Here is a 20,369-nt window from a genome sequence, read left to right as displayed (position 1 = left end):
ATAGAAACAATGTAAATGTCAATATTAATTATTTTAGTAACAAAAGAGAAATGAACATGAAAAAGAAAATAAATCTGAATAAGAGTTAAGGTATTGATCATTCACCAGTGCTGTAGTAGAAATCCATCAATGGTTTACATTTTACTCCAAGAAATTCTGCATTAACTAGAAACTATTCTGAAGAGGCAAATTTTATAATCCAAAACCATAAATTTTTGGCAAAAGTATGAATTTAATAAAATATTTAGTAATCCCTTTAAGCCACACAACAGTAATAAAATCACTATCATTTTTCATAGAGATTCCAATTTACAAACTGATTTGTCATAAATTACCTGATGAAAGTTTCAATATGTCCATAAAATAAACAGGATGAGGATCATGCTCAGTTTCCAGAGGAAGAAATCTAGGCACAGAGAGAAAGAGAAAACGTGAAAATTGGAGCTAGGAATCAGTTCTTCTAATGTTCAAACCATTTGATGACTCAGAAAGGTGTAATTTACAATGAACATTTTCTTTGATCTAGGAAATGAAGTTTTATATGTGAAAGTAGATCCTTTTATCAACACCTCTTATCACATAACTAAAAATATGTGAATAGAAAAACACTGTTCCAAATTACATTTGGAAAATTGAGTGAAATCTACATCGCTTATCACAATCCCAAAGTGAATGAGTTACTAATCTCAAAAAAAAAAAAAAAAAAAAACAATGGCTGCTCCAAATGCAGGGCAAATGGCCCACTAATTTTCTCTCACATGTACCTAGTCAATTTTCTCTTCCATTTTTAAAGCCCCTGAATCCCATTACAGTGTAATCAATGTAATGAATTCAGAAATAAATAAAGGAGGCAGACTTTGCCTCACAGCAGATATTTGCATTACATCCATGAGAATTTACTGTTATTAAATTAGCTGCAGGAGGGCTTTTTTTATTGCTACCTAAATGCAGAGAAATAGTCAAAGCAAATAAAATTCCATTTTTAACAACCAAATATTATACTAAAAAAGGTCAAATATACCTGTTTCTACTATTACTTGCATGCAAATTTTGACACAGAGCAACCTTTAATTTTCAATTAAAAATGCCAATAATGTTTGCCCTACATCTTAACTATTCAGATCTCCCTACAAATAAAGAAGACATTAAAATTGCATAATACTGAACTTCATGTAATAAAGAAAATGATGACCTTAGTAGGCTTAATGGCATATCATTTGGTTTTTCTGCCAAGTTTATTGCCTATATTAATACCCTTATTAACCAAAACACCAGCCAAAAGCCAAAAAGTAAGCCATGTATTACAGTGAAAACAAAACTGAATTGTGGAGTCAGATGGAACTGATTTTGAATCCCAGCATAATCATTCACTAGCAAGGTGAATTTGAGTAGGTTACTTAACTTCATCTGTAAAACAGAGATAATGATAGCTATTTCTTATGGTTATACAACTTCAGAAGAGAATAAAACATGTGAGATGGCTTTTGCACATAATAAGTACTCAGTTGTTACTATTTTTATTAAGCTGCCACCTCCTAAAACTAAAATTTTACTTCTCATAGAACCATGGAGATACCAACGAAGAGTCTATTTGCTCTTGTACCCTTGGCTCTAAATATCTCACTTTCCCTAATTCTCTGTATTAATTTTTTTTAATTTACTCATCCAATGTATATTTATTAAATTCCAGCTATGTGTTGGGCACACATTTAATCATTGGGGCTACAATAGTAAGCAAACAAAAATCTGTGTTCTCATGGACAATATAAAAGGTGCACTAGAAAAATACGCAGTACGATAAATAGCAGTGAGGCTAAAGAATAAACACCGAATACGACAGGGGCAGAGGCCGCTGTGAGTGGGCATGCAATGTCGTGTGACCTACCTGGACTTCCACTGATAAACTGGCATTTGTGCAAAGATATATAGGAGGTGAAGGAAGAAGCTATATAAAGTGGTAATATTGTGGTTATATCGCAAAGGCAAAGCCAGTAAGATTTGATAGACTGGATCTAGGTTTTAAGAAGCGGAGAAAAATCAAGGATGACGTCAAGATTTTTTGCCTCAGCAACTAGAAGAATGCAGTTGCAGTTTACCAAGATGGGAAATATTAGGAAAGCAGAAGGTCTGGGGAAAAACAAACTCAGTTTGGATCACACTAACTGCAAGGAGATCCAACCAGTCCATTCTAAAGGAGATCAGCCCTGCGTGTTCTTTGGAGGGAATGGTGCTAAAGCTGAAACCCCAGTACTTTGGCCACCTCACGCGAAGAGTTGACTCATTGGAAAAGACTCTGATGCTGGGAGGGATTGGGGGCAGGAGGAAAACGGGACAACAGAGGATGAGATGGCTAGATGGCATCACTGATTCCATGGACATGAGTTTGAGTGAACTCCAGGAGATGGTGATGGACAGGGAGGCCTGGCATACTGCAATTCATGGGGTCGCAAAGCGTTAGACGCAACTGAGTGACTGAACTGAACTGAACTTTGAAATAACTATCAGACATGTAAGTAGAAATTTCAAGTTGTCAATTAAATACATAAATCTGGAATTCAGAGAAAAGCCCATCCTGGAAGTGAATTTGGAAGCCATCAGACTGTTATCAACATATAATCCATGAGACTTGTGAAGATCTTTAGACTCATTCAGAATTGGATGTATATAGAAATTCTAAAAGGACCAAGGACTGGGACCTGAGCTCTCTATTATTCAGAAATCAGAGAATGAGAAGGGAAAAATAGCCAGCAAACATGACTAATAAGTAAAGGTTAGTGGCATAGAAAAAACACAATAAGCAACAGTGTCTAGGAAACCAACAAAGAAACAGTACATGAAAGAGAAGGAAAGGGTCAACGGTGTCAAATGCTTTTGAAGGTGACATAGCAGGAGGACTGAGATTTGCCCGTTGGATTTAAAAATCTGGAATTGATTGGCACTTTAATAAGAGATGTTTCACTGGAGTTGTAGAAGCGAAACAGAGGTAGAACTCATTAAAAGAAACTGAGCAGGAAGTATAGAGAAAGTTCTCAAAGACATTTACAACAAAGATAAGGAGAAAAGTGATGGGAGTAGGAAAATAAATAAGTCAGGAAGTTTTGTCATTGTTATCTTTAAGCTAAGAGAAGTTCCAGCATGTGAAATGGTGAAAAAAGAAATTCTAAGAGATGAGGGAATCTGATATGCAGAAGAAAGAGAGGACAAGTCAGGACAACACTGACAAGGTCAGTGTTAAAACAATGACCTTGGGTAACAATGAAAAAGGGACGTGAGCTGGTGTGATGTAGATGGATAACAAGAGGTAAGAATGTTCACTGGAAGATATATATGTGGGAGTGGAATCTTAAAGAAGTTCTCTCCTGATTGCTTCTAATTTCTCAGTAATATGGATATCAAGATTAAGAGCTGAGACAGAACCATAACGGGTTTGAAAAAATAAAATAAGGTATGAAATAATAGTCTGTGAGACAGAGAATAAAATGGACTTCAGAATGGAGTAAGACCATCTGGCAGCGTTGAGAACCAGTGGAGACAAGTGATCACGAATTTAAAATAAAATCATGAACAGAAAAACAAAATATGCTATATTACACACAGCCTTAAAAAGGAATGAAATTCTGACATATGCACAACATAAATGAACCTTGAAAACATTGTGCTAATTGAAATAGTTCAGTTCAGTTCAGCTGCTCTTTGCATATCTGACTCTTTGCAACCCCATGGACTGCAGCACACCAGGCCTCCCTGTCCATCACCAACTCCCTGAGTTTACCCAAACTCATGTCCATTGAGTCAGTGCTGCCATCAACCATCTCATCATCTGTTGTCCCCTTCTCCTCCCACCTTCAATCTTTCCCAGCATCAGGGTCTTTTCCAGTGAGTCAGATCTTTGCATCAGGTAGCCAATGTATTGGAGTTTCAACTCAGCATCAGTCCTTCCAATGAATATTCAGGGATGATTTCCTTTAGGATTGACTGGTTGGATCTCCTTGCTGTCCAAGGGACTCTCAAGAGTCTTCTCCAATACCACTGTTCAAATGTATCCATTCTTTGGCACTCAGCTTTCTTTATAGTCCAACTCTCACATCCATACATGACCATTGAAAAAACCATAGCCTTGACTAGACAGATCTTTGTTGGCAAAGAAATGTCTCTGCTTTTTAATATAAATAGGTCTCAAAAGAATAAATACCATATGATTCTACTTATACTAGGTACCTAGATTACCTAGAGAGTAGAGTACCTATGAGAGCAGTCACAAGGTAGAATAGTGGTTTCTGGGCTTTCAGGGAACAAGAAATGAAAAGTTATTATTTAAAAGCTGTTGTCTGAAGTTATTGTTAGAGTACTAGTTTGGGGAAATGAAAAAGTCCTGGAGATTGGTGGTAGTGATGGTTGGAAAATAATGTGAATGCACTTAATGCCAGTGAATTGTATACTTCAAAATGGTTAGAATGGTAAGTTTTACACTACACGTGTTTTATCACAGGTCATTCGTCATTCATAAAACATAAAGCAAAATCAGACATCAGAGTTGTGTATTTCTCTCTAGCCATGTTCGGCTATATAACCATAGAACAGGGGGAGCATTGCGTGTAAGTAACATTGTTGTTTTACTTTTAAAGGTCAAGTAAAAAGTCATTATAAGGATAAATTGTGTAATTTAAGACCAAAAAGTAAGGAAATGAGGACACAAAGTGAGTTACAGGCACTAAAATTCTGGTGGAACCATACCTGATCAGATTGGAAGATTACTGGAGTTGAGATAATTTCAGAACATAAGCTGGGAAAAAAAAAAAAAAAAAACAGGAGATGATTTTCAGGGAGAAAGGTGCTTGAAATTAAGATTATGGAAATATTAAATTATGTGTACTGACACAGCCTAAAACATGACGAGGGGAGTGAAAAATTTAGGGATTGCTGAGGACAAAAATCACTAGAGAAGGGTAGATCAAGGAACTGTTGGGTCAGGGTTTTGGATGTAAAGATATCTGCAGACAGTGAAATGATCCAGAATTACAACAGTATTATTGTAAAGAGTGTCAGTAAGCCTAAAGCTCAAATCTTCCAAGAATAAAAGGTAGTGGGTGTGGGTGAAACAGATGGTGGCAACAGATGATTGCAATCAGGAAGAGTAGGGGGCAGTAATGCAGTCTGATGAAATATGATTTAAAGCTGAGTGTCTGCAAGGAGAAGCAGGGATGATTGGAATCCGCAAAGAAAACATAGACTCCATCTGCAGGTCCAGCAGTAGAAAATGCGTGAAAGAAAATACAGCTCCCGCGTGGGAGGGCTGCAGGGGAAGAAGTGCCCAGATCCAGGTAGAACACGGCATCAGTGTCATGTTCAGGAAAGAGGTCAGTGATAAGGGCAGTTTGCAGTGACTGGTCTAGTCAGCCAAGGACCACCAGGAGCAAAAGTGCAGTCTGACAAAATCAGATTTATTGACTTGATGCAGTGAAAAAAGGCACTCAGAGGAATCCGGGAACACCCCTTTCAACAAGAGGGAGGAGGAAAGCGTGCTCTGTAGGGCTGGGTTCCGGCTGAAGGATTCGGAGGAGGGACTGAGGGGAGCCAGGATCAGTGCTACATCCTTCCAGTTTCTCAGGTGGAATGCAGAGAAGCAAGCACTAACTGGGCTTCCCTGGTGGCTCAGCGGGTAAAGACTCTGCCTGCAACATGGGAGACCTGGGTTTGATCCCTGGGTTGGGAAGATCCCCTGGAGAAGGGAAAGGCTACTCACACCAGTATTCTGGCCTGGAGAATCCCATGGACTGTATAGTTCACGGGGTCACAAAGAGTCAGACACAACTGAGCGACTCTCACTTCACTTCACTTCACTCATTAACTAGGGATCAGGGAATGTTATGAGGTGAGGGTGGCTGAGTGATTGGGTGTCCCCAGTAATACATGAGGAGAGCAAAGTAGGTCCAGGATGTCATGGGTAAGAAAGCAATAGTCATTCGAAGAAGGGAGCCTTGTGGCCTTTTAAGGTTGCCCTCCTATTCGCTTTGCAGTTGGCTTTATCTTTGTCTGACCTCCCAGTCCGACGAACAGCAGGGATTTTTTTTTTTCCCTTTCTTTTCAGTCTGAGCTGATATTTGCTCTTTCAGTCCCAGACAGACTGACTCCTTCACTGAACGTAATTCCAGAAGGCACGATGGAGGAGGTTCAGAAGAGGGAGAAGCAGTGAGAGATGGGGCCACAACAGACATATCCGGACAAAGAGGATTGAAGCTTAGGAAATGAGTGATGACCTGGAAAGCAGGGATGTCTTGTCCTGATCACTTAAACATACTGTCCTGAGAGGCTTCGTGGAGGGAAGGGATGCGGTTGGGGAGGCTGAGTACTCTGGAGGTACTCAGGACCTGGAGTCCTGCCTCACCTCTGCAGAGGGGGCCCTACAGGAAGGTGGGCTTCTCTGGAGTACTATGGCCCTCCCTTGACTTCTATGAGAAAGCAGGAAATAAAAGGGAGAAAACATCTGGAATGGGTGTTGCCTCATAGTGAAGAGACGTGACAACAGAGGAGGAAATAAAGATTATAAATGTATAAAATATATCACATTTCAAAATATACAGTTTGGAATTATTTGATATCAAGGTAAACAAACTAATATACAGCATGTTCCCTGAAGTCATCATAGTGTTATACCAGAGGATGATTAATATTCTTAATAGTGTCCCTGAATTACCAATAAAATGGGAGATTATGGTGAGTGTGCTCTTTACAAGGCAATAAGATAGAACCAGAATATATTTTCTATATCCTTCTGTTCACAATAAATAATCCATCTCTTCTTCTTCACTAGTTTCTTCCTCATCAAATTTATTTGGAAAAGATCCCCATCAAGAAATATTGCCACGCAGAACACTTGACTCTACAGACAGACTGTTAACCCAAAGGTTGTCCAGTAAGTGGACTAAAACATGCCAAGTCCCCAAGTTCACATTCCGTCCCTCAACATGTGGTAATAGAACAGGTTCCTTCTACCAATGCCGTCCTTAAAAGAAAAGTGCTGGAAAGTTAGAGACAAAGAAAATAATGCCTACGTACCAGCGCTCACAGTCTAGCACAGATTTGTAACAAACTCACTTTTTCATGTTTCACAATTCACTTAGTGTTTTCATGTGCATTCTCCCACTTGGTCCTCACAAATACCCTGTGAAGATATTAATATGCAATCTCATTTTGCAATGGCAGTAACCATGCTTCAGGGAGTTTAAGAAACTTGTCCAAGGTCACATTACTGATGAGTAGAGTTGTGGATGTTGTTTAGTCACTAAGTCCTGTTTGACTCTTCTGTGACCCCGTGGACTGCGGCCCACCAGCCTCCTCTGTCCATGGGATTTCCCAGGCAAGAATACTGGAGTGGGTTGCCATTTCCTTCTCCAAGGATCCTCCCAACACAGGAATTGAATCTGCAACTCTTTTAATTGCAGGCAGAATCTTTACTACTGAGCCACCAGGGAAGCCCTAATTAGTAGAGGCTAGACTTCAATTCGTGTCTCGAGCTTCACATCTGAACAATTATTTGGCCAGAGGAGGAGCAGGGAGAGATTACATGAGCGTCTTAGGGAGGGCAACCATAACTCTGCTTCCTGAATATAATCAGGACACAGAAAACTGGTAAGACGGATCAAGAGAATGAGAAGGTGTCTGCACCTCAAACACAGGTGAGATATAGGAAGCAGCCACACTTAGCTACTGGCTAAGACACACTTCCCTTTGGTTCCTTCTCTTTATGAGCAGAATGGATAAGTTCTAGCCTTGTAGCAGGTCTTACTTAGACAGTATTCATCTGAGTTTGACCTCAGAATAATAAACTCATGTTATTGGTCTCAATCGACTTGAAACATAATCTTAAGTCTTAACTCATTGTTATGTTGGCCAAATCATATATGTTCATTTCATAAATAAATTGGATACCATCCAATTTTCCTCATGTGGAAACTGTTTTCATTTTCACTGTTCTCATATGTTCCTACCTTAGTGATATGGGCAATATATCAATTGTATTTAAGAAAGAATAAGATCTACATTAAAATAAAAGATCCCTCCAAAAAATAAATAAATAAAAATAAAAGATCCCTAAACGTTATACATACATCCTCTTGATGCCTATAGAGATTATCGTCCCAGATCATTAAGTCAAGTACACTGACCTATAAAGTTGGACTACAAAGAAAGCTGAGTGCCAAAGAATTGATGCTTTTGAACTATGGTGTTGGAGAAGACTCTTGAGAGTCCCTTGGACTGCAAGGAGATCCAACCAGTCCATTCTAAAGGAGATCAGACCTGGTGTTCATTGGAAGGACTGACGTTGAAGCTGAAACTCCAATATTTTGGCCACCTAATGCGAAGAATTGACTCATTTGAAAAGACCCTGATGCTGGGAAAGATTGAAGGCAGGAGGAGAAAAGGACAACAGAGGATGAGATGGTTGGATGGCATCACCAACTCAATGGACATGAGTTTGGGTAAACTCTGGGAGCTGGTGATGGACTGGGAGGCCTGGCGTGCTTTGGTCCATGGAGTCGCAAAGAGTCAGACATGATTGAGCAACTGAACTGAACTGAACACTGACCTGTATAACGAAAGAAACATTTAAGAGCCTACAAACTCTAGAAAATACGAGAAATAGATAGTGGTTTATTAATGTGCATGGCAAGCAAGTGGAGTTGAAATGTAAGCATTCCTTACTAATATACCTTAAATATGCCTAGATTTCTTATCATGTGTTCCTGCACTTAGATACAGTAAGCACCTGCTATATACCAGCATCTGCCCTCGTGTGGTTTACAGTTTAGCAGGGAAAAATATCCAAGTGAGAAATATGCTATGAAATCTATATGGTATGGTGGGAGCCCAAAGAGTAAAATGGTAAATTATATATTATATTATTGAGAAATTCTTATCAGCAGAAATAACTTTTAGTCTTAATCATGGAAAAGGATTAAGTGCTTGCTATGTTAGTTGGGAAAACTGGAAACTTTTAGAAGAGGGTTTTTACAATAAAACTGTATATGATGAGAGCAAAAAAATACAGAATGGAGCTCTTAAGAGAGCTAAAGAAGAAGACAGCTTTATGCCATAAAAATCATCTTGGACTTTATTTTCTCAACAATACCCTCATTAATCAGAGCAGGCTAACTTACCACAATTATCAATTGCAATATTTGAAACCAATTTTATACCAATATTATGATAATATATGAGTGGGTAGAGGGTAATGTTTACAATAGCATGACCAAAACTAGCTGTGAGATCTTGCCCTTGGTTTTTATTTGCTTCATGGATAACACTTTTCCCTGTGGGTCAATGATTCAAGACAATCACAAAGTTCTACATTCATAGGTTTCCATGTCAAATAAGTCTGGACGAAAAGTGAAGTCGCTCAGTCATGCCTGACTCTTTGTGACCCCATGGACTGTAGCCCACCAGGCTCCTCCGTCCATGGGATTTTCCAGGCAAGAGTACTGGAGTGGGGCGCCATTTCCTGCTTCAGGGGATCTTTCCGATCCAGGGATTGAACCCAGGTCTCCCACATTGTAGGCAGACACTTTACCACCTGAGCCACCAGGGAAGTCATGCACAAGAACTGAAAGATTGGGACTTCACTTCTGCTGGTGGTACAGTGGACAGGAATCTGCCTGCCAATGCAGGGGACATGGGTGTGATCCCCGGTCCAGGAGAATTCCGCATGCCACAGAGCAGCCAAGTCCACTCACCACAACTACCAAGTCTAGAGCAGTTTTAGAGTACCAGAGTCCACACGCCGAAATTACAGAGCCCATATGCCTAGATCCCGCACACCACAGCTTCTGAGCCTGTGTGCTGCTAACCCTGAAGCCCTCACGCCTAGAGCCCATCTCTGCAACAAAAGAATCACTGCAGTGAGAAGCCCACGCACCAGAGCAAAGAGTAGCCCCCACTTGCAGCAACTAGAGAAAGTCCTCTAACAGCAACAAAGACCCAGCATGAGCAAAAGTAAAATAAATAAATATGTTTTTAAGTCTTAAAAAAAAACTGAAAGATTCATTCTACATCTGCTGGGAATAACCTATAATAATTATTGAGTATGTAATATCCTTCTAAGCTAAGTACTTTCTGTGTATATACACTTTCATCCTCAAGATACTTGGATTATATAATACTATTTTCTCCATTTTTTTTTAAGGAAAAAACTATAGCTCCAAAGATATAAATAGTTTATCCAGGGTCATGCGCCTTATGAATGGCAAATTGGAACTCAAACCCAGGTATCACAGACTGCAAAAGCCATATTCATAATCATTACACTGACTCTAGAAATATAAATAATTACAGTTCCTTCCCTCAAGGAACACATAATTTAGTGGAATAAATAGTCAACTGCAAAATAGATGGTAGATACACAATCTGAGGGCACATTGGATAAACACCTACCACAGACTCGAGTCACGGGGGAATGTATGCTGAATGAAGGAAGAAAAGGAAAAGGCTATTTCAGGCTAAAGTGAGAGAGAGATAAGAGACCAACATCACTATGCAAAACCACAGTAACTCCACGGGACCACAGGGGTCTGGTGGATGGTGGCAGGACCCTGAACTAAGACATATATTGTTCACCCACTGTTGCAGCCACTTGATTTTGGTTTTAATACTCTATCTGGTATCAGTCTAGTCCAAAAGAATACATTAAAGTTAGAGGTCAAAGACACGCACAAAATATAAGCTGCAAGGAGAATAGGGTCTGTTAAACATGATCAGGAACATATGTAGTTTCTAAGAGCTTGCAAACTTCTGTTGTTACGCACAATGAAAATGTTGGTCTCTGTCTAACGCTGTAAGTACCACTTACCTTTTCATACCTCCAGGGTCAGGCGTTTCAAGTTTATGTATACAAAAGGGCAGCTCTTCAGGAGCCAGCTCAGTGTACCTGTAGGTCAGAAAAGCATAAAATTTGTAAGATGATCCAAAACTGTGATATCTAATTTCAAACTTACAGTTTCAGGATTGTGGAATACCACTAAGTATTATAAACTCTAGCAAAGGGGATGGAAGTAGAAAAACAAGGATGCTTGGGGCTGGTGCACTGGGATGACCCAGAGGGATAGTACGGGGAGGGAGGTGGGAGGGGGCTTCAGGATGGGCAGCACGTGTACACCCGTGGCAGATTCATGATGATGTATGGCAAAACCAATACAATATTGTAAAGTAATTAGCCTCCAATTAAAATAAATAAATTTATATTAAAAAAAATTCACCAAAAGTGTCTGGATTACTATACTAGGAAAAAAAAAAAAAAAGTGTGGATTACTATACTAGAAAGTATGACCCAGTACTGACTTCAGGAAGTTTTTTCTAATTTTAAATTAACCTTCAAAGTACTTTAACCTCATGAACTTGTATCACCAACACAACTCAACTTCCCTCCCACACCCATAAACACCAGCAACACCATCACCGAGAGGAGAAAAATTATATCACTCCTCACATTGTGGTTGCCATTCAGGATCCAGGACTTTGTAATACCCTCCCAGTATGACTCCAGCTTAGGCAATGAAACAAGGATTTATAAAAAAAAAAAAACACTATACCATAACTAAGCTCAGAGAGGCTGCCGAACCCTGTCTCTGAAATAGGGACTGAGCACAGTGTAGTCCCAAATTACTTTTTTTCTTACCTACTGATCTACACATCCATAGTTTTAATTCATCTAAATTTTGTTTAAAAAAATAATCCCTGAACGTCAAATTAAGAGAGATACAAACTTGGGATAATTTATGTATCAGCTGCACTCATCTCCTCGATTATACTTTCCTAATTCAGTTCAGTTCAGTTCAGTCGCTCAGTCGTGTCCAACTTTTTGTGACCCTGTGGACTGCAGCATGCCAGGCCTCCCTGTCCATCACCAACTCCCGGGGTTTACTCAAACTCATGTCCATCGAGTCGGTGATGCCATCCAACCATCTCATCCTCTGCCGCCCTCCCTTCCTCCCGCCTTCAATCTTTCCCAGCATCAGGGTCTTCAATGAGTCAGTTCTTCACACCAAGTGGCCAAAGTATTGGAGTTTCAGCTTCAGCATCAGTCCTTCCAATGAATATTCAGGACTGATTTCCTTTAGGATGGACTGGTTGGACCTCCTTGCAGTCCAAGGGACTCTCAAGAGTCTTCTCCAACACCACAGGTCAAAAGCATCAATTCTTCACCACTCAGCTTTCTTTATAGTCCAACTCTCATAAGCATACATGACTACTGGAAAAACCATAGCCTTGACCAGACAGACCTTTGTTGGTAAAGTAATGTCTCTGCTTTTTAATATGCTGTCTAGGTTGGTCATAACTTTTCTTCCAAGGAGTAAACGTCTTTAAATTTCATGGCTGCAGACACCATCTGCAGTGATTTTGGAGCCCAAAAAATAAAGTCTGTCACTGTTTCTAGGAGGGTGAGAGAGAGAGAGAAAAAAAAAAAAATTGAGCTACCTGAAAAGAGCTGTAACTTTTGGGCAAAGGATGCATCCAGTTTGTGGCGCAATGCCACACGGTAAAGACTAAAGGAATAAATCATTCCTCTTCCCTCTGACCTACTCCAAGTGCTCCACCATCCAACCCAAACAGAAGCCAGAGAACAGGAAAGGCTGTCAACTGCAGTTGATCCAGTTTAGCCCCTCTAGGCACAGTGTCTGGAGGATTTGAATGATCAAAAGCAAAACCTTATATAGTAACTGAAATTCCTCATTCATAAATGAGTTCAACCAGATGTACAGGCCAAACAACACACACAAAAAAATTTTCCCAGTCACTCCTCTCCCTAGAAATATCTTCTACACATTTGCAGTTCCTTGAGAAGTCAGTTCCTTGAGAAGTCACTCAGAACACAAATTATTAGTGTTGCTATGCTTTATTATTAAATTTTGTGCTCTGAATACAGATATGAACAAAATTCATATCAGCAGACACAAAATAGTGGTAAGTAAATTAATCAAAATATTTTATTCAGAATAAGTTTTCATCTTCTAGCTAAACACAGATAAATAGAGATAAGAATAAAAAAGTAAGATGTTTGTATCTTAAATATTTCTACAATCATTTACCAGTTTCCCATCTTCTACTTTTCCTTTTTTTTTTCTTTTGAGCAGCTTTATTTTTAGTCTAACCATTTTAAAGATATCTTCTTTCATTATAAAATAAATATAATATCTGTGTTTACAACAAATCAAATTTATTTCAATCTGTATCAGTAATGTTGGCAGATAACATTGACCCTTTTCATAAAGGCATAAATTCAATGTATATACACAGAAGAGCAAATAAACACTATGAAAAGACATTGGCAGCTTAAGGTAAAATCATTCTGCGATATATTGATATTTAAAGTCTCTGCTTTTAAAAAAAACCCATGTATTAGAGTATTAGCTGATTAGATCTCTTTTAAAAGTAAAATGTCCTACGGATAACAGGTTAAGTTTCTCAAAGGGAACATTCATCTGATTTAAACCAAGAGTCTAAGTAATCTAAATTAGAATCTTGATTTTATAACATTGATCATATACCTGCTATGTGACAGATACTGTACTAGGAAGTGTTAGTGTAGTTGGAGAAACAATTTATAAACACTTATAAATTCATGTGACTCAAGGAACAATCTATTGAAACATGCCTCCAGCCATTCCCAACAACTTACTTTTTCACAGCCACATAACATGACTGTCATCTGCCTCACCCTCTGTTCTTCAGCTTCCTCTGAGGTATGTTCCCTTTTCCTCTCCAAATCATATGCCTCTTCAAAGTTTCAACTCAAATGCTTTGTGATACAGACTGTGAACTAACCACCAAATTAATTACTGCCCTTCTGCTGGGAGTACACCTTTACCACATTTCACTGCCTAACTGGGGCCCTGAGAATGAGTCCTAGCCAATCAAATGGGCATGGAAGTGGTTTGAATGATCCCCAGTAAACAATCCATAAAAAGTGGCACACTCACCTCTTCATGCTTTCAGGAGACTGAGATGGCGATACTCAAATCAACTTCAGAAGCTATTTGTTAAAGATGTAATTTCTGCCACTAACCTGGATTCTCATGACTGTCTTGAACCAGAATCCTCCTGCCAACCAAGAAGCCTCTGGACTGGTACAGAGCAAGGAATGAGCTTCTAATATGATGAACCATTACACTTGGGCCTCTGTTTATTATAATTCAGGTTTTCATAATCTGCCTCTTCCATTAAACCACTATGGTCATTCTCATTCACATCCATTGAACACTTGTGTATTATACCAAATATTACAGCACTAATTTGTGTCCTTATTTTTTGGTTTAACATTATAAATAGCCTTCTTGCACTTCTTCAGCTCAGTTCAGTTCATTCAGTTGCTCAGTCGTGTCCGAATCTTTGTGACCCTATGAACCGCAGCATGCCAGGCCTCCCTGTCCATCACCAACTCCCAGAGTCCACTCAAACCCATGTACATTGAGTCGGTGATGCCATCCAATCATCTTATCCTCTGTCTACCCCTTCTCCTCCTGCCGTCAATCTTTTCCAGCATCAGGGGCTTTTCAAATGAGTCAGCTCTTCACATCAGGTGGCCAAAGTACTGGAGTTTGAACATCAGTCCTTCCAATGAACACCCAGGAATAATCTCCTTTAGGATGGACTGGTTGGATCTCCTTGTAGTCCAAGGGACTCTCAAGAGTCTTCTCCAACACCACAGTTCAAAAGTATCAATTCTTCGGCACTCAGCTTTCTTTATAGTCCAACTCTCGCATCCATACATGACCACCAGAAAAACCATAGCCTCGACTAGACGGACCTTTGTTGGCAAAGTAATGTCTCTGCTTTTTAATATGCTGTCTAGGTTGGTCATAACTTTCCTTCCAAGGAGTAAGCGTCTTTTAATTTCATGGCTGCAATCACCATCTGCAGTGATTTTGGAGCCCCAAAAAATAAAGTCAGCCACTGTTTCCACTGTTTGCCCATCTATTTGCCATGAAGTGATGGAACTGGATGCCACGATCTTAGTTTTCTGAATGTTGAGCTTTAAGCCAACTTTTTTTACTCTCCTCTTTCACTTTTATCAAGAGGCTCTTTAGTTCTTCTTCACTTTCTGCCATAAGGGTGGTATCATCTACATATCTGAGGTTATTGATATTTCTCCCGGCAATCTTGATTCCAGCTTGTCCTTCCTTCAGCCCAGCGTTTCTCATGATGTACTCTGCATATAAGTTAAAGAAGCAGGGTGACAATATACAGGCTTGATGTACTCCTTTTCCTATTTAGAACCAGTCTGTTGTTCCATGTCCAGTTCTAACTGTTGCTTCCTGACCTGCATACAGGTTTCTCAAGAGGCAGGTCTCTTAGCTCCTCTAATTTAAAAAACCAGAGATAATTAAATATCTGAGTTGCAACCAGGAGTTTTAGCATAAAAGACACATGATTATAAAGCAAAAATATTAAATAAAAGCCTGTTGTGTAGTAAATAACATATACCTTATAGAATCGATGTGCTGTAGTACACACCTACAATGTTTACTTACAGAGGGATGTGTCCCAACTCCTCAGAGGTAACTTCTGAACACTTAGGATCTCCCAAATGATAAGGAGTGTCCTTGTTATCCAGACCACACCTAACGGTTCATGCTACTCAGGAAATTCATGGTGCTCCTCTAGATAGATTATGCTAATAGCTTTCTCTTTGGAAGTAAAGCTATGACAGACATAGATAGTATATTAAAAAGCAGAGACATCATACTGCCAATAAAAGTCAGTATAGCCAGTCCAGGTTTGATGCATGAGACAGGGTGCTCAGGGCTGGTGCCCTGGGATGACCCAGAGGGATAGTATGGGGAGGGAGGTGGGAGAGGGGTTCAGGATGGGGAACCTTGTACACCCGTGGTGGATTCATGTTGATGTATGGCAAAACCAATACAATATTGTAAAGTAATTAGTCTCCAATTAAAATAAATAAATTTATATTTTTAAAAGTCAATATAGTCAAAGCTATGATTTTTCCAGTCACTGACTCAATGGACATGAATTTGAATAAACTCTGGGAGATAATGGAGGTCACAGGAGCCTGGTATGCTGCCATCTATGGTGTCACAAAGAGTCAGACATGACAGCGACAGAACGAGTCAGTGATACTATCTAATCACCTTACCCTCTACTGCCCGCTTCTCTTTTTGCCTCCAATATTTCCCAGTATCAGGGTATTTTCCAAAGAATCAGCTCTTCGGATCAGGTGGCCAAAATACTGGAGCTTCAACTTCAGCATCAGTCCTTCCAATGAATATTCAGGGCTGATTTCCTTTAGGATAGGGCTTCCCTGGTGGTTCAGATGGTAAAGAATCTGCCTGCAATGTGGGAGGCCAGTGTTCAATCCCTGGGTCAGGAAGATCCCCCGGAGAAGGGAATGGCAACCCACTCCAGTATTCTTGCCTGGAGAACTCCATGGACAGAGGTGCCTAGCAGGCTACATGGGGTCACAAAGAGTCAGACATGACTGAGTGACTCATTTCACTTTCACTTCCTTTAGGATTGCTGGTTTAATCTCCTTGCAGTCCAAGGGACTCACAAGAGTCTTCTCCATCACCACAATTCAAAGGTATTAATTTCTAGCTCTCAGCCTTCTTTATGATCTAACTCTCATATTCATACGTGACTACTGGAAAAACCAGGTATGTAACTATATCAACCTTCATCAGCAAAGTGATGTCTCTGCTTTTTAACATGTTGTCTAGGTCTATCATAGTTTTCCTTCCAAGGAGCAAGCATCGTTTAATTTTGTGGCTGCAGTCACCGTCTGCAATGATTTTGGAGCCCATGAAATTAAAAGCTGTCACTGCTTCCACATTTCCCCTCTTTATATGTCATGAAGTGGTGTGACCAGATGCCATGATCTTAGTTTTTTTTTAATGGTGAGTTTCAAGCCCGCTTTTTCACTCTCCTCTTTCACCCTCATCAAGAGGTTCTTTGGTTTCTCTTCAATTTCTGCTTTTAGAGTGGTATCGTCTGCATAGCAGAGATTGTTGTTATTTCTCCCAAAAAACTTGATTCCAGCTTGTGATTCATCCAGCCCAATATTTTGCAGGATGTACACTGCATATAAGTTAAATAAGTAGGGTAACAATATACAGCCTTCTCATACTCCTAGTTTTGAACCAGTCACTTGTTTCAAGTTCAGTTGTAACTGTCATTTCATGACCCACATACATGTTTCTCAGGAAACAGGTAAGGTGGTCTCATACTCCCACCTCTTTAAGAATTTTCCACAGTTGTGATCCACACAGTCAAAGGCTTTAGCACAGTCAATGAAGCAGAAGTAGATGTTTTTCTGGAGTTCCCTTGCTTTCTCCATGATCCAGTGGATGTTGGCAATTTGATCTGTGGTTCCTCTGCCTTTTCTAAACCTAGCTTGTGCATCTGGAAGTTCTCAGTTCATGTACTGCTGAAGCCTAGCTTGAAGGATTTGGAGCATAACTTTGCTAGCATGTGAAATGAGTGCATATGTATGGTAGTTTGAACATTGTTGGCATTGCCCTTCTTTGAGATTGGGATGAAAACTGACCTTTTCCAGTCCTGTGCCCATTGTTGAATTTTCCAAATTTGCTGACATACTGAGTGTAGCACTTTAATAGCATTGTCTTTTAGGATTTGCAATAGCTCGGCTGGATTCCATCACCCCCACTAGTTTTGTTTGTAGTGATGCTTTCTAAGGCCCACTTGACTTCATATTCCAGGATGTCTGACTCTAGGTAAGTGACCACAACATCATGGTTATTAAGGACATTAAGACCTTTTTTATATAGTTCTTCTGTGTATTCTTGCTACCTTTTCTTAATCTCTTTTTCTTCTGTTAGGTCCTTAACATTTCTGTTCTTTATCATGCCCATCCTTGCAGGAAATTCCCTTGATATCTCCAATTTTCTTGAAGAGATCTCTAATATCTCTCATTCTACTGTTTTCCTCTATTTCTTTGCATTGTTGATTTAAGAAGGCCTTCTTATTTCTCCTTGCTATCTCTGGGACTCCATATTCAGCTGGGTATATCTTTCCTTTTCTGCCTTGCTTTTTGCTCCCCTTCTTTTCTCAGCTATATGTAAAGCCTCCTCAGACTGCCACTTTGCCACCTTGCATTTCTTTTTCATTGGGCTGATTTTGGTTACTGACTCCTGTACAATGTTACAAACTTCCATCCATAGTTCTTCAGGCCCTCTCTCTACCAGATCTAATCCATGAATCTATTCATCACCTCCACTGTATAATCATAAGGAATTTGATTTAGGTCATACCTGACTGGCCTAGTGATTTTCCCTACTTTCTTCAATTTAAGCCTGAATTTTTCAATAAGGAGCTCATGATCTAAGTCACAGTCAGCTCCAGGTCTTGTTTTTGCTGACTGTATAAAGCTTCTCCTTCTTTGGTTGCAAAGAACATAATCAATCTGATTTTGGTATTGACCTTCTGGTGAAGTCCATGTGTAGAGTCATCTCTTAGATTGTTAGAAGAGGGTATTTGCTAAGACCAGCTTGTTCTCTTGACAAAACTCCATTAGCCTTTGCCTTGCTTCATTTTGTACTCCAAGGCCAAACTCACCCATTACTCCAGGTATCTCTTGACTTATTTTTGCATTCCAGTTCCCTATGATGAAAGGGATATCTTTTTTGGTGTTAGTTCTAGAAGATATTGTAGGATTTCATAGAACCCTTCAACTTTAGCTTCTTTGACATCAATAATTGAAGCATAGATTTGGATTACTGTGATGTTGAATGGTTTGCCTTGGAAACAAACTGAGATTATTCTATCCTTGTTGAGGTTGTACACAAGTACTGCATTTCAGGCTCTTGTTGACTATGATGACTACTCCATTTCTTCTAAGGGATCCTCGCCCAGAGTAGTAGATATAATGGTCATCTGAATTAAATTCACCCATTCCTGTCCATTTTAGTTCACTGATTGCTAAGATGTCTATGTTTACTCTTACCATCTCCTGCTTGACCACGCCCAACTTACCTTGATTCATTTACCTGACATTCCAGGTTCCTATGCAATATTACCATCTTCTTTATACCATCAGACTTTACTTTCACCACAAGACACATCCACAACTGGGAGTCATTTCTGCTTTGGCCTGGCACTTCATTCTTTCTGAAGCTATTGGCAACTACCCTCTGCTCTTCCCCAGTAGCATCTCTGACACCTTCTGACCTGAGGGGCTTGTCTTCCAGTGATGTCATACCCTTATCCTTTTTCATACTGATCATGGGGCTCTCCAGGCAAGAATACTGGAGTGGATTGCCATTTTCTCCTCCAGTGGATCATGTTTTGTCAAAACTCTTCACTATGACCCATCTGTCTTGGGGGGCCCTACAGAGCATGCCTCAAAGCTTCACTGAATAACGCAAGTCCCTTTGCCATGACAAGGCTATCATCCATGAAGGGGAGAAGCAATGACTACCCAGTAGCAATAAATCCCTCTACCACCCAGATCATGATTCCAAATATCATCTCTGACTATGCTTCTTGATTTATTCCAAATTAGAACCAGAAGCTTACACCCCAGATGGGATCATCTCGCTGCAGCAAAAAAGCAAGAAGCTATGAAAGATGAGTGGGGTCTGTGTCAAAAGGACACAGAAGTCAACAGAAAGGGACCCATGATACCCCAAAAATGGGAAAATGTGAACAAAAAAATGGAATAACAGAAACAATAAATTGAAACATCAAATTCAAATATAAAAACAAAATTTAATGCATTCATAATTTTATTTTTTAAACAAACTCATCATCATGTCAAATACTGCTAGGGTACAATTCCTTATTTTGAAAACTGACATATAATGAGAATAATTAAGCACATATTCTGGATAAAAAAGTGGATGAGGTGTGACTTTAAAGACAAATCCCAGACAAAATATACAGAAGGAAGAATCAAATTAGAAAATCATCTTTTTGATTCTTTCTCTTACCTCTTCATCCACTAACCCTAGGCAATGAAAGGTCATGATATCCTGGATCATCTTGTATCAGAAAGCAGGTGACTGCTCAAAGAATAATGGAGTCATGTCAAAAGGACACAGGAGCCAGCTCTCAAGGGGCTGTGACTGGCCAAATCAATTTGAGCATCAAAATTTTAAATGATATTAATGGATTATAACTCATTGAGTAAAATAGAAGAATATAACATACAACACTGGTATAACAATAAATAAGTTGAAAATTTCATGAAGAGCAGGACATTTAAATAGTTTCAAAGTACCTCTCCATAAAATATTAAGTAATTACAAAAGGATAAAGAATAACCTCACAGTGGAGAAACCTGGCAGAGGCTACCTTAATCAAGTGATGAAAGTGAATGTCATCAGCAAAGGAACAAATCAAAATCA

At 39.5% G+C, this 20,369-nt stretch overlaps 1 long non-coding RNA gene across 1 annotated transcript in view; it reads right to left on the bottom strand.

The window, feature by feature from the left end:
* Nucleotides 1-279: 279 nt before the first annotated feature.
* The window catches only part of LOC138988612 (uncharacterized), a 97,609-nt gene continuing 77,519 nt past the window's right edge, over nt 280-20,369 (bottom strand). The window contains exons 3-4 of the long non-coding RNA XR_011464885.1: nt 10,844-10,921; nt 280-406 (exon numbers count right to left, since the gene is read on the bottom strand). This is a non-coding gene — a long non-coding RNA (uncharacterized lncRNA). The remainder of the gene's footprint in view (nt 407-10,843; nt 10,922-20,369) is intronic.

The sequence above is a fragment of the Bos mutus genome, chromosome 7 (genome assembly GCF_027580195.1).
Source record: "Bos mutus isolate GX-2022 chromosome 7, NWIPB_WYAK_1.1, whole genome shotgun sequence".
Lineage (NCBI taxonomy): Eukaryota > Metazoa > Chordata > Mammalia > Artiodactyla > Bovidae > Bos > Bos mutus.
The sequence above is the reverse complement of the archived record's forward strand: the minus strand, read 5'-3'. Positions and strand labels throughout refer to the sequence as shown.